This window comes from Symphodus melops, assembly GCF_947650265.1.
Source record: "Symphodus melops genome assembly, chromosome: 7".
NCBI lineage: Eukaryota > Metazoa > Chordata > Actinopteri > Labriformes > Labridae > Symphodus > Symphodus melops.
In genome coordinates, this window is record NC_136697.1 from 222,020 (window position 1) to 237,500 (window position 15,481).

The 15,481-nt window shown below is 43.5% G+C and overlaps 1 protein-coding gene and 1 long non-coding RNA gene across 3 annotated transcripts in view; both read right to left on the reverse strand.

The window, feature by feature from the left end:
* The window catches only part of LOC306826662 (uncharacterized protein), a 242,344-nt gene that overhangs the window by 96,647 nt on the left and 130,216 nt on the right, over window positions 1–15,481 (reverse strand). The gene's annotated exons all lie outside the window — the stretch shown is intronic.
* Window positions 15,325–15,481, reverse strand: part of LOC306827397 — a 651-nt gene continuing 494 nt past the window's right edge. Inside the window, exon 3 of the long non-coding RNA XR_013779627.1 lies at window positions 15,325–15,446. This is a non-coding gene — a long non-coding RNA (uncharacterized lncRNA). The remainder of the gene's footprint in view (window positions 15,447–15,481) is intronic.

Consider the following 15,481-nt stretch of genomic DNA (forward strand, 5'->3'; position numbering starts at 1 on the left):
TCGCATCTCTGTTAATCATAAACCTGCCACCTGCTGTTATCGTTACAGGCTAACATTACCATCTTCACCAGCCTGGGATGACTCGACACTTTACAACAACTATCCATTTAAACAAAGCTAAAAGTTAACATGTAAATCCACACGATCACTATAACGTTAATATTTCTCTGATGGCCTTGTGACATGGACTAATGTTAACGTCAGTAAAAAGTCCCCTGTCTGATGAATGACAACGTTTAACGTTAGGGCTATATGAACCAAAGTAAATGTTAAGGTGCATTAAAAGGATATTCAGCCTTATGTGACAAGATGATGTAGAGTAACGTCAACGTTGAAAAGTGATTAACTTAACCAACATTAATGTTAGTAGGATATGAGCAGCCATCTAACATTATGATGGGTCATATTGGAAAACAGAAAATAAAAGACTGAAAGTCTAAATTAATGCTAACCAACGAACTAACAAACTAAATGATGCTAGGTTACGGTTATATTTGCTACAACTCAAAGTAAGTTAACTAGCTGAAAAACGTTATGTTACGCCAGTCAACAAGTAAAAAGTAATGACTTTGCCATAATTGTTCTGTTATTATTAATAGTACTTGTGTATTGATAGTTTAGTGTGAAAATTATGTTTAAAAAATGTATTTTAGGTACTTATCGAAGTCCAACGTTAAAACACGTTTGACGTTTGAGGAGAGAAGTGGGCGGGACTTTTGACCCAGCGCTGGGTTGTGACAAGGCCAGCTCAGCCATTGGATCACTTCAGCCTATCTCAATCACCTAATATTGGGTCAATATTCCCGACCCAGTGAAATGACCCAGCAGCTCAGGACCCAGCAATTGGGTCATGTAAATGACCCAGCATTATTTAGGGAGTATGTTCAAAAAAACAAACAAAAGATAAAATGAAAAAAAAAAATCATTTCAACCAGAATGTGATGCTTTTTATTATTATTATTATTATTAGACCCTGTGTCACGATCGAGCAGGCAGGAAACAGGGGGGGGGGGGGGGACCCAAGTGCAGAATAACTTAAGATTTATTTAACAAAAAGATAAAACAAAAACTTACAAGGAAAAATCCAAAAATCACAATGAGAAACACAGGGAGCAGAGAGATGAAACACATTCCAGGACAACGACAAACCACGAGACAATGACAATGAACCGACAGCAAACAGAGGCAAACACAGAGACTAAATAGACAAGGGGTAATCAGACGCAGGTGAGACTAACGAGACAGGTGAGGAACATCAGGGTAATCCCTAAGGCGGGAAACACAAGGAACAAAGAACACAAGACCAGAACACTGAGGACAAGTACAAAGTAAAACCCAACACTGACACTGATAGTACGAATTTCTGTGAATATGTTCAGTTTGGTTACATCTTGTAGAGATGATTTTGCTGTTAGCAGACTATGATTTATTCTGAGAAGATATTACCATATTTGAAGAGAAACATGTTATATGAGGTATCACAAAAGTATAATGTATAATGTTGAAGTGTTCCTCAAATAGAGGTTTGACATTTAAGGAGTAAAGGTAATGTGATTCTTCATACCATGTACAGAAATATCTAAAGTGGGAAGGAATTTGTGACATCTGTTGTGCTGTATATAAGGACTCCACACTGAACATTAAAGGGTCTATCTCTCAGCCTGCACAGAGTCTCAGTGTTGTCTGTTAGATTAGAACCACGGCCGTGATATGCTGCGTGAATATTATCCAGTCTGTTGATAGATTCAGCTTTAGGGACATTTATATTATTCAACCCATCAGACACCACCACCAAAACCAGATCTACAAAATAAAACAGGAAACACTAAAGACTAGACTTAAAACACAAGACAGGAAATAAACTAACAGGCAACATAGAAGAACACAAGGATACAGGGAAACACACTAGGAACATACATACACAGAACACGAGAAATAATGAAAACTAAAACAAAACAGAACAAAACCAAACCATGACACCCTGGGATTGGTTAAAGATTGGCAGTAACTTCTGTTTTCTTTGCAGTGTCACATTTCATAAAGAACTGACCTACTTGTAGAGGCAGATAAACTGCTGTAAAAACCTCCAATGTTGAAGTCAAACGTGTTTTCCCTACTAAATGCATATTGCCTTGTTGTGAACTAAAGTACATTCAAACGATTAGTTTCAACAAGAAAAACATTTATTTTAGAACATGAACATTGAAAGAAATACATAGAACATTTGTGAATGCAGTGTGGAGACAGAGAGAGAGAGAGAGAGAGAGCACCTCAGGTACAACAGAGGCTGTAAATGCACAGGCTGTGTTCTTTGCAGCACAATTTGCCACATTTGCAGCAACGGTTGCACATTTTTCTTTTTGTCTCTGTGCAAAATTCACAAGCTGAAGACTCCGGACCATCTCTGGAGCTGCTGATGAGCGGGGAAGACGGGCTCGGGTTTACATGTGAGGTGTCACAAGCATCTCTCCAACCTCTTCATTGAACAGCCTCCTCCAATAAGCTTTGATTCCACGAAGGATCCATGGCTATCCACAGGACAGAGGCATTGTAGAGTGACACATCCAGGACGTTGTGGAAGAGGGCCAGTGGCCACCTATTGGTCCTCCTCCAGCTCGAGTATGTGGAAACAACTGAACAAACTAATGTTCTTTCTCAGCTTGTATTTATTTTACATGAAAATGCTTATTTGAAAAAACCCTACACTATCAAGGTGATCCCCTCCTCCCTTGCATCGGTTGTAGTCCACGATGATTTCTGGCTCTTTCTTGTCATTGCTGACATCAGGAGCCCGGTGTTTAGTGCTGAGGAGGAGCACATTGTTCCCTCGTCGTGCGCTGATTGACACCATCGTACAATTCTGAGTGAAAGCAAACTTTGAGGAGAGGACCTCTCTTCCTCTTCTCTGAAGCAAAGCGGGAACGATGTAAAAGAGTTGTCACATGTCACGACATGTCCCCTCGGTCATCTCCAGGACCACCCTCATACCCTGGTTCACCTCTCTTTGCCTGTGTAAACATGTAGTCTCCAGGCGTAGGAGGTCTTGACATCACTACATGTCTTCAGCCCATACTTCACTGCTTATTTAGGCATATATTGTCTAAAAGAGCATCGTCCTTTGAAAGGGACCAGCTGTTCCTCAACACATATGTGGACATCTGGGCTGAACAGCACTGGGAGCCGATAGGTCCACATCCCCCCAGACTTTCCTGAAAGCTGCCAGCTTGTCATCCCTGCGGCGGGGTCTGGAGAGCTCGTCATCAAAGCGCAGTGCTCTGCTGATCGGGTGAAAGCGCCATAGAGACATGGTGGACTTGTTTCTTGATCTGTAAACTCCGGCTAAAACAAGCAGCCCCACATAGGCCTGCACTTCCAGCGTGTTCACATCTCTCCACTCCGGGATGGATTGTCTCCTGTGCAAATGTGTCATGGCCTCAATGTGCTCAAATATTTCCTTTGTCAGCAGGACACAAAAACTGGAAACTGGGTCTTTGCATCTGGCAGCAGCAGAGTGCGTCAGTCCCAGGGTCAACCGTCTGGCTGCTGGGATGAAGCGGAGACTCTCATTGTTGGTGGGAGAACAGATCTTTCCATTTCAGGAAGTAAATCCTGTCTCTGCTTCCTCCTCGCTCTCATCTTCAGATGAGACCTCAGATGAGCTGGAGTCCAAATCTTCAGCTTCTGACTCCGTGTCAGCCTCAGAGGAAGATGAGGATTCATCCTCAAGCACCTCCTGCGTGGTGAAATGTCTTGCCTTCCTTGCCAAATGACTGCTGCCGCACTCCTGGTCAAACTTAAAAGCATAGCTGAAATGCACCTGCATAAACAAGTGATCAGAAACCAAAACCAAGTCCAGTATTTTGGGGCTTGGATTCTTGATTTGTCTTCGATGTGGCCCACACGTATGGAGCTAGAACAGTCTCATAATGAATAACTGCACGAAGAAGGACTCACTAATGTGTTTGACAGTTGTTTATAAATATGACTCGATACACAAATGTGTCTCAATCCATGTATAAATACACAAAAAATAATATATAAAAATAAGATTTGTAAACACATTGTGATGATTCACAAATGTACAAATCAAAAATACATTTTTGGAAGTTGTTACATTTATATATAAATTGTCAAACACACATTTGTCTCAGTGCTTTTAATCTGTAAACCTCCCTGCATGTGTGTGTGTGTGTGTGTGTGTGTGTGTGTGTGTGTGTGTGTGTGTGTGTGTGTGTGTGTGTGTGTGTGTGTGTGTGTGTGTGTGTGTGTGTGTGTGTGTGTGTGTGTGTGTGTGTGTGTGTGTGTGTGTGTGTGTGTGTGTGTGTGTGTGTGTGTGTGTGTGTGTGTGGAGTTGAGACTCATCTAGCGTCACTCCGATCCACAAATGTGTTTTCGTCTGCAGCCAATCAGATGCCTCACTCCTTTACAGCCAATCACGAGTGCCTCCCTGAGCCTGATGACACCAGGGTGAGACATGTCAGGGCAGCTGCAGGCAGCACTGGGACCCCTGAGCCTGATGACACCAGGGTGAGACATGCCAGGGCAGCACTGGGACCCCTGAGCCTGATGACAACAGGGTGAGACATGTCAGGGCAGCACTGGGACCCCTGAGCCTGATGACACCAGGGTGAGACATGCCAGGGCAGCACTGGGACCCCTGAGCCTGATGACAACAGGGTGAGACATGCCAGGGCAGCACTGGGACCCCTGAGCCTGATGACACCAGGGTGAGACATGTCAGGGCAGCACTGGGACACCTGAGCCTGATGACACCAGGGTGAGATATGTCAGGGCAGCACTGGGGCCCCTGAGCCTGATGAGACCAGGGTGAGACATGTCAGGGCAGCTGCAGGCAGCACTGGGACCCCTGAGCCCGATGACACCAGGGTGAGACATGTCAGGGCAGCACTGGGACCCCTGAGCCTGATGACACCAGGGTGAGACATGTCAGGGCAGCACTAGGACCCCTGAGCCTGATGACACCAGGGTGAGATATGTCAGGGCAGCTGCAGGCAGCACTGGGACCCCTGAGCCTGATGAGACCAGGGTGAGACATGTCAGGGCAGCACTGGGACCCCTGAGCCTGATGACACCAGGGTGAGATATGTCAGGGCAGCTGCAGGCAGCACTGGGACCCCTGAGCCTGATGACACCAGGGTGAGACATGTCAGGGCAGCACTGGGACCCCTGAGCCTGATGACACCAGGGTGAGACATGTCAGGGCAGCACTGGGACCCCTGAGCCTGATGAGACCAGGGTGAGACATGTCAGGGCAGCACTGGGACCCCTGAGCCTGATGAGACCAGGGTGAGACATGTCAGGGCAGCTGCAGGCAGCACTGGGACCCCTGAGCCCGATGACACCAGGGTGAGACATGTCAGGGCAGCACTGGGACCCCTGAGCCTGATGACACCAGGGTGAGACATGTCAGGGCAGCACTAGGACCCCTGAGCCTGATGACACCAGGGTGAGATATGTCAGGGCAGCTGCAGGCAGCACTGGGACCCCTGAGCCTGATGAGACCAGGGTGAGACATGTCAGGGCAGCACTGGGACCCCTGAGCCTGATGACACCAGGGTGAGATATGTCAGGGCAGCTGCAGGCAGCACTGGGACCCCTGAGCCTGATGACACCAGGGTGAGACATGTCAGGGCAGCACTGGGACCCCTGAGCCTGATGACACCAGGGTGAGACATGTCAGGGCAGCACTGGGACCCCTGAGCCTGATGAGACCAGGGTGAGACATGTCAGGGCAGCACTGGGACCCCTGAGCCTGATGAGACCAGGGTGAGACATGTCAGGGCCATGCATGATTTTATGATTTATCTTGGTATGTAGCTTTAGTTTATGGTCATGTAGTGTTTATTAATTTACACAAGTTCACTTAAATGACAGTGGTCTATATCTTCTGAAGTACTGAATATTGACGTCTGGCACACTGTATTTAATGTTTTTGATTGGCCAATTAAAATTTAAATAATTGACAATGAAGTGAAGTAAAAAACATAAACCAAAGCCATACATGTGCATAATCCTCTAATCTTACTGCAGACTATGTGCTTTCCTTTACAAACCCTTTTGTCATTCCCACACCAGGCAATTTCCTGCCATGTTCACCAGAGAACCACGAGGACAGAAAAGATTTTCCTCACATCGTGAAAAGGACAGATTTTCAAAGGTATGAACCTTCCCAGTTCACCCCAAATGGTTCTGAGGAACTGGAGCTGGCCCATGAGTGGGCTTGGAAAGCCAATGATTAGTATGCCGGATATACTAAACCACAATGAGGTAATGGTATTGTTTTGTATACAGTATTATAGAATGCTTGATGGCAGTAGATAATGTGCAATAGGTGCAAACCAAATATCATACGAACACTGTGATATGGCAACAATATCGTGGGTGTGACTGTTGGATGGACAAGTGTGGATTTTTAATAACTAGTGAAGGGTAAAAGTTGCTATTTAATCCTTTTCCTAAATGTTGTAAATATAAATCTGACTCCTTTAAATAATGACCTTGAATCTCTCTTTGCATTCTTTTGATGGGATGAGAGGAATGACTGAAGACGTCTCTTTCAGGTTAACAGAGTTTATTAACCCGATGAATCAAGAATAGAAGTTACAGAGTCTCTGGGTTCAACACTACGTGTCCCTGACAACAGACAGATACCTGGTCAGTTCATGAAGTCTGAGCCCCGACTATCTTTCCCTGAACCCTTTTATCCACTAGACAGAGATTATCTAACCAAATTATGCATTCAAGAATGTGCAGTTTCCTGCCTCTGATTGGGCAGCTTTCCAAATGATGTGTTTCCTGATGTTTGGTTCCCCTTCTCTCATTGGTGCATCATATTCCCAAATCCTTTGTCCAATCTGTAGAGGAAGACACTTCCTACCTGTTTCTTATCACAAGCAGACATCTAGTCTAGTAACTAATTGTTTTTAAGGAGAAGACAATTTAAGTGATTAACTATCAAGGCTCACTCAACCTATATAAAAGTGGGTGAGTGATTAACTGTTCAGGGCCTTAAACTAAACCTGTGTTTGAGTTGGTGAGTGATTCAGTTTAAAGGGCCACATCAAACATGTGACATGGCCACTACTGTGAGGGAGGTCCCTGTGTGTGTGGGTGTGTGTGTGTGTGTGTATGTGTGTGTGTGTGATCTCCCTGCCTGTGTGCCTGGAGTGAGGACCTCATTAGCTAAGGATACACAGGTGTGTGAAAGGGGCGGAGCAGAGGTGAACAAAGGGAGAGGGGGAAATGTTCGGAGAGGATTTTGTTTGTTTTGGTGAGGAGTGAGCAGAGGAACGGTGTGGCTGAAGAGAGATGGGTTTTTTTTACTGGATGAAGATGAGGGAATAGGGGTTTTTGGAAGTCGCGGTGTTTCCTCCTGGACAGGGTTTTTTTTGTTGGAGTTGGGAGGACCGGACGTCACAAAAAGAGACCTGATTCAACCCTGGACAATCTCGGAAAGGAAGTAGGCCGCCAGACCGGTGAGTGCCAAACGAATGTTTTTTTTTTGTGGAATATACTTTTTTCCCCTTCCGGATCCCTTTTCAGTGGACTTGAAAATGTTTTCCTTGACTGTTAAAGGAGGATATTATTTGCTTTTCTGTGGCAAAGACGTTTGGTTTGTTTTTTGTTAAAAACGGAGTAAAGCCTGTATTTAATTTCCTCCAGTGCTCTTTAGATTTATTTTGGGGAAAGTAAGGTCCTAACCCACTGACACTTTTGAGTTACAGTAGGTTTTGATTTAATTATGTAACGGTGACCTTAAAAATATTAAGGGGATTGTTATAAACACATGTTGGAATGTGTAATCACTCCTACAAGCTCTTCACAGAATACCTTTAATCTCTGAACTGAGATCTCAAACAATTAGATTAAAAGACATATAATAACTGACATGATATAAATGTGAGCAACAATCATTCATACAATGGATATCTAATCATTCCTTTGTATTTGGTGATCAAACCTTTATTCAACAATACATTATTGCAGTAAACACTTTCATGCCATCTGGACGCAGGTACAGGTCCCTGCTGTGCAGGAGGGCGCGATGCGGCAAAAGCCTGGTGCCTTGCTCTGCTGTCTTTGACCAGTTTGAGCCTGTGACTTTCAATCAATCAATCTTAATTTATATAGCATGCTGAGCTCTCTTAGTCCCAAGGAACCTAAGAGAGCTCAGAGAGCTCAGGAGCTCCCAAAAAAAGGAGAGGTTAGAATATAAAGATAGTGACAAGCAGTAATAAGATATGAAAGCTGGAAGAGAAAGAGGGAGAGAGAGATAAGAGATCCTGTTGCCAGTTCCGTCCGTAGTCTAGGCCTATAGCAGCATAACTATGAGCTGGTCCTAAGCCAGCCCTAACTATAAGATTTATCAAAAAGAAAAGTTTGAAGTCTATTCTTCAAAGTACCTAGTGTGTCTGCCTCCCGGACCCCGACTGGTAGACGATTCCAAAGGAGCGGTGCCTGATAACTAAAGGCTCTACCTCCCATAGTACTTTTAGAGACTATAGGCACCACGAGCAGGCCTGCATTCTGGGAACGTAATGTTCTTGTCGGATAGTACGGTACAATTAACCCTTTAAGATAGGATGGTGCCTGACCGTTTAGAGCTTTGTAGGTGAGCAGAAGGATTTTAAATTCTATTCTAGATTTTATAGGGAGCCAATGGAGAGAAGCCAATACAGGAGTAATGTGGTCCCTTTTCCTAGTTCTAGTCAGAACACGAGCTGCAGCGTTTTGGACGAGCTGAAGGGTCTTTAGAGATCTACCATAGCACCCTGCTAAAATAGAATTACAGTAATCCAACCTGGAGGTAACAAATGCATGAACTAATTTTTCAGCATCATTTTGTGACAGGATCTGCCTGATCTTAGAGATATTACCAAGGTGAAAATAAGCTGTCCTTGGAATTTGTTTAATGTATCAATCGAAGGACATATCCTGATCAAACAGAACTCCTAGGTTCCTAACAGTGGTACAGTGGCTACGCTAATACTACTAAGGGCTGTCATATCGGCAGAGAAAGTCTCTCTAAGGTTTTTAGGTCCAATCACTATAACTTCAGTCTTGTCTGAGTTGAGCAGTAAGAAGTTTCTGGTCATCCAGGTCCTGATGTCCTTGAGGCAGGCTTCTAGTTTACGAAGCTGGTTGGTGTCTTCTGGCTTCATTGCTATGTAGAGCTGAGTATCGTCTGCATAGCAATGAGTATGGAGTGTTTTCTCATAATACTATCTAGGGGAAGCATATATAATGAAAATAGAATTGGACCAAGCACTGATCCTTGAGGCACTCCATGGCTAACTTTGGTGTACAAAGAGGACTCATCATGAACACACTGAGACCTGTCTGATAAATAGGATCTAAACCAACTTAAAGCAGTCCCTGTAACTCCAAGCAATTGTTCTAGTCTCTGTAACAGAATCTGATGGTCAATTGTATCAAAAGCAGCACTAAGATCTAACAGGACAAGCACAGATAGAAGTCCCCTGTCTGAGGTTAACAGAAGATCATTTGTTACTCTAACTAGTGCAGTCTCAGTGCTATGGTAAGCTCTAAATCCCGACTGGAACTCCTCAAACAGGCTGTTGTTGTGGAGAAAATCACACAACTGATTAGCTACCATTTTCTCTAAGATCTTGGAAATAAAAGGAATGTTAGATATAGGTCTATAGTTAGCTAGAGTTCCTGAATCAAGAGTAGGCTTTTTAAGGAGCGGTTTAATTACAGCTACTTTAAATGACTGGGGTACATAACCTGCTGCTAAAGATAAATTGATCATATCTAGTATGGAGCTGCTAACTAGAGGAAAGACTTCCTTAAACAACTTGGTTGGGATTGGATCTAAAAGACAAGTTGATGGTTTAGACGCAGAAATGATCGAATTTAGTTCTGAGAGGTTAATTGGAAAAAAACAGTCAAGGTTAGTATCAGAATTTGGAACCGTTTCTGCTGTATCCAAAATATAGGAGGAATCTGCACTAAGTAAAGGTAGTAAGTTGCTAATTTTGTCTCTAATGTTTAAAATTTTATCATTAAAAAAGCTCATGAAATCATTACTGCTAAGGGCTAAAGGAATAGATGGCTCAAATGAACTATGACTCTCTGTCAGCCTGGCTACAGTGCTGAAGAGGTATCTAGGGTTGTTTTTATTTTCTTCAATAAGAGACGAGTAATAGGCAGTGCGGGCCTGCCGTAGAGCTTTCATATATCTATTATGACTATCTTGCCAAATTAAACGAGATTCTATCGTTTTGGTGGAGCACCAAATTCTTTCAAATTTACGTGACGTTAGTTTTAGAGTAAGGGTTTCTAAGTTGTACCATGGAGCTGATCTCTGTCGTTTGATTGGCTTCTGTTTTAGGGGGGCGATTGAATCCAGAGTAACTCTAAGTGAATCCACCGCACTATCTACAAACTGATCCAGCTGAGAGGGACTAAAGTGATTATAGGAGTTTTCAACTAGGTTAGAGGATGGAACTGAAACAAAGGCAGCTGAAATAGCTTCCTTAAATTTAGCTACAGCATTATCATTTAAACTTCTAGAGAGTACTTTTTTATTAAGAGGAGTTAAGGTTGGTAAAAAGAAATCAAAAGTTATTAGGAAATGGTCTGATAGAGAATTTTCCAGAAAAACCGACAAACTGTTAATTTCAATACCGTAAGCTAAAACAAGATCCAGGGTGTGGTTAAATCGATGAGTAGGTTAGTTTACACCCTGGGTGAAGCCAATGGAGTCCAATAGTGACATGAAAGCCGTGCTAAGACTGTCATTAACAACATCCACATGGATATTGAAATCACCTACAACAATTATTCTATCACTGCTAAGAACTATGTTTGATAGAAATTCTGCAAATTCAGATAGAAATTCTGAATATGGGCCAGGAGGGTGGTAAACTATAACAATTAGAACTGGCTGAAAAGTTCTAGAGACTGGATGTGAAACACTGAGTGCAAGACTTTCAAAAGAGGTATAATTCAGCTTTGGTCGAGGATTGATTATAAGACCAGAATTAAAAATAGCTGCTACTCCACCACCTCGACCAGTGTCTCCAGCTATATGAGCATTCAAATGACTGGGAGGGGTGGATTCATTTAAACTAACATATTCATCCTGAGAAAGCCAGGTTTCAGTTAAACAAAGTAGATCAATATGATTCTCTGATATTAGCTCATTTACCAGGAGGGATTTAGATGCTAGGGATCTAATGTTTAGTAAGCCGCATTTAATTGTTAGATTTTTTTGCCAAATCGTATTTGTAGTTTTGATTTTGACTAAATTGTTATGATTTACGCCTCTTTTATTGAGGCTGGAATTGCCTATGACAGGTGTGGGGCGGAGAACAGACATAGTACACTCAACAAAAATATAAACGCAACACTTTTGTTTTTGCTCCCATTTGTCATGAGATGGACTCAAAGATCTAAAATTCATTCCAGATACACAATATTACCATTTCTCTCAAACATTGTTCACAAATCTGTCTAAATGTGTGATAGTGAGCACTTTTGCTTTGCTGAGATAATCCATCCCACCTCACAGGTGTGCCACATCAAGATGCTCATCAGACACCATGATTAGTGCACAGGTGTACCTTATACTGCCCACAATAAAAGGCCACTCTGAAATGTGCAGTTTTGTCTCACAGCAAAATGCCACAGATGGCGCAAGCATTGAGGGAGCGTGCAATTGGCATGCTGACAGCAGGAATGTCAACCAGATCTGTTGCTCGGGCATTGAATGTTCATTTCTCCACCATAAGCCGTCTCCAAAGGCGTTTCAGAGAATATGGCAGTACATCCAACCGGCCTCACAACCGCAGACCACGTGTAACCACACCAGCCCAGGACCTCCACATCCAGCAGGTTCACCTCCAAGATCGTCTGAGACCAGCTACTCAGACAGCTGCTGAAACAATTGGTTTGCATAACCAAAGAATTTCTGCACAAACTGTCAGAAACCGTCTCAGGGAAGCTCAACTGCATGCTCGTCGTCCTCATCGGGGTCTTAACCTGACTCCAGATCGTCGCCGTAACAGACTTGAGTGGGCAAATGCTCACATTCGATGGCGTCTGGCACGTTGGAGAGGTGTTCTCTTCACGGATGAATCTCGGTTTACATTGTTCAGGGCAGATGGCAGACAGCGTGTGTGGCGTCGTGTGGGTGAGCGCTTTGCTGATGTCAATGTTGTGGATCGAGTGGCCCATGGTGGTGGTGGGGTTATGGTATGGGCAGGCATCTGTTATGGACGAAGAACACAGGTGCATTTTATTGATGGCATTTTGAATGCACAGAGATACCGTGATGAGATCCTGAGGCCCATTGTTGTGCCATACATCCATGAACATCACCTCATGTTTCAGCAAGATAATGCACGGCCCCATGTTGCAAGGATCTGTACACAATTCTTGGAAGCTGAAAATGTCCCAGTTCTTGCATGGCCAGCATACTCACCGGACATGTCACCCATTGAGCATGTTTGGGATGTGCTTGACCGGCGTATACGACAGCGCGTACCAGTTCCCACTAATATCCAGCAACTTCGCACAGCCATTGAAGAGGAGTGGACCAACATTCCACAGGCCACAATTGACAATCTGATAAACTCTATGCGAAGAAGATGTGTTGCACTGCATGAGGCAAATGGTGGTCACACCAGATACTGACTGGTTCTGAGTCCCCAGACCCTCAATAAAGCAAAAACTGCACATTTCAGGGTGGCCTTTTATTGTGGACAGTCTAAGGTACACCTATGCACTAATCATGGTGTCTGATGAGCATCTTGATGTGGCACACCTGTGAGGTGGGATGGATTGTCTCAGCAAAGCAAAAGTGCTCACTATCACACATTTAGACAGATTTATGAACAATGTTTGAGAGAAATGGTAATATTGTGTATCTGGAATGAATTTTAGATCTTTGAGTCCATCTCATGACAAATGGGAGCAAAAACAAAAGTGTTGCGTTTATATTTTTGTTGAGTATATCTATAGTATAAGTAGGGTTACAGCTATAAGAAGATCTAACTGAGTTACAGTTAGATTTACAGTCACAAGGGCAGCTATAGTGGCAGGTAAACAGATCTAAAGGAAGCGCAGAGAAGTGTGTAAGACTGCAGCTCTGCATCCTGGTCTGAACTCTGATGAGTTGTCAGGGTTTGGGACTAATAAACTCTGCTGCGTTTCTAGATAATAGAGCTGCACCAACCAGAGTAGGATGGATGCCATCTCTAGCTAGCAGACCAGGTTTTCCCCAAAAGGACTGCCAGTTATCTATGAAGCCCACATCGTTTACTGGACACCACCTCGATAGCCAGTGGTTGAATGAAGACATGCGGCTATACATATATATATATATATCACTGGTCAAATTAGGGAGAGGACCAGAGAAAACTACGGAGTCCGACATCGTCTTAGCAAAACTACACACCGACTCCACATTAACTTTAGTAATTTCCGACTGGCAAAGTCGGGAGTCATTTGTGCCGACATGAACTACAATTGTATCAAATCTACGTTTAGCCTTTGTCAGCAGCTTTAAGTGAGCCGTGATGTCGCCCGCTCTGGCCCCGGGTATACACCTAACTATGCCCGCTGACTTCGCTAACTTCACCTTTCTGACTATGGAATCTCCAATTATCAGAGTTTTTGTCTCAGCGGGTGCGTCGCTGAGTGGGGAAAATGTGTTTGAAACATGAAGTGGTTGGTGGGGAGTCGTGAGCCTCGTTTTCTTACTATGCCTCCCTCGGACAGTAACCCAGCCACTGCCTCCCGGCTGCTCGGGAGCTACCGGGGGAGATTTAACACTGTCGGCCCGCACCGGCTACAGAAGGCTGGCTAACTACTGCTGCGTAAGATAACTGTGACTCTGACTCAAAGGTGCGGAGCCTGCTCTCTAACTCAGACACCCTCGCCTCCAAAGCTATAAATAAACTACATTTAATACAGATACCTTTATCAGTAAAGGAGGACGAGGAGTAACTAGACATCTGGCACACAGAACAAGAGAGAGCAGGAGAGGGAGAGGCAGGGAGAGAAGCCATTGTAGGAGAAGCTAACTGCTAAGTTAGCCTGAGAGCACGTAGTTTAACGCAAACAAAAGATCTATAGATAGCTAGCAGGGGTGCTTGGTGATTATTTCGATTACTCAGAGTGTGCAGTGATTTAGAGACAAATGTAAGAAAATACACAGGATAAACAATCTAGCTTTAGCTACCGAGCTATCGATCGGTAGTAGCGATAGAGCGAGACATAACAGGAAGTGATGCAATACGCTCACCGTAGTATGTCAGGACGTCAGCAGCCACACTGCTCACCACTCGTTCAATGTCCCTTGGAATAAAGGAATTCACTGACAGCGAGGCCATGCACACAGTATTTTCGTGTTTTGTCTTTTTTTGTACTGAGATCATTTTGAAGATGTTTGTTGAGAAGTTTGACATTTATTAATGAAAGTTATTACATTGCTACTATATTTGTTAACACATAGTAGTGGTTGGCATCATTACTACATTTTGCCCACAACAGTTTTATCTATAGAATTATATCTGTCTATCTTTCTAAAAAGAATTCATAATATGTATAATCTGTTAGACCTATATATGATTATGCTGGTGGGATGATGAAATGTAGTGAAAATATGTTTTGAAATGGTCCCCTTTCTTCCCAAAGGGATCCGGCCCGTGGGCCGTAAGTTTGACAAGGTCACTAGAAAAAAAAAATAAAAAAGCAGTGCCTCGATGTAATGTCAATGGGAACATTTGAACATATAGATAGTGGCTGAAACATCAACGCGTAAACAAGCGAAAGTTTTGTTGTCACTGGGCAAACATCAGAATCACTTTTATTGGCCACGTATGTTGAACACACAAGGAATTTATCTTCGGGAGACTTTAGTCCATCTAGAAAATGTAAACAATTAACTAAAAAGATAACCAAGCAATGAAAGATTAATATGCAAAGACTAAATAAACCGATTATGCCGGTGGGTGCCCAAAACCAAAGCGATACAAAGTGTGGCAGCTGAGGGGTTAACAGAATGTAAATTATAATCATAATCCTTAATTATGATAGATTCTCCAACAACGCCACCCCAGACTTCCTGGGGAAATAGAGTATTACAGCCTGAAGGCACGTAAGTAAGTATATTAAGAGTAGGCAACCGGTTCCATTTAATTTACGAAACTTTATTTTGCATTGGTAGAAAAGCATTTAATTTCAATTCATTCCAATGCAGTCACAATTGCTGTGGGACAAAATATATTTAAAAAGCGGCAGATGCTCGGGCCCAGAGCCCACGGTTCAGAGACACGAATGCGCAGAGCGCAAGCACCCAAACGGCGTGCGAGGAGCAAGGCAGAGCAGAACGAAGGAGGTAAAGGGCAAAGCAGCAGAGGCAACGTGCCAGTGCCACTGCAGACCACTGAGGACACCTAAAGAAACATACATTTTAATTACTAACTAAACT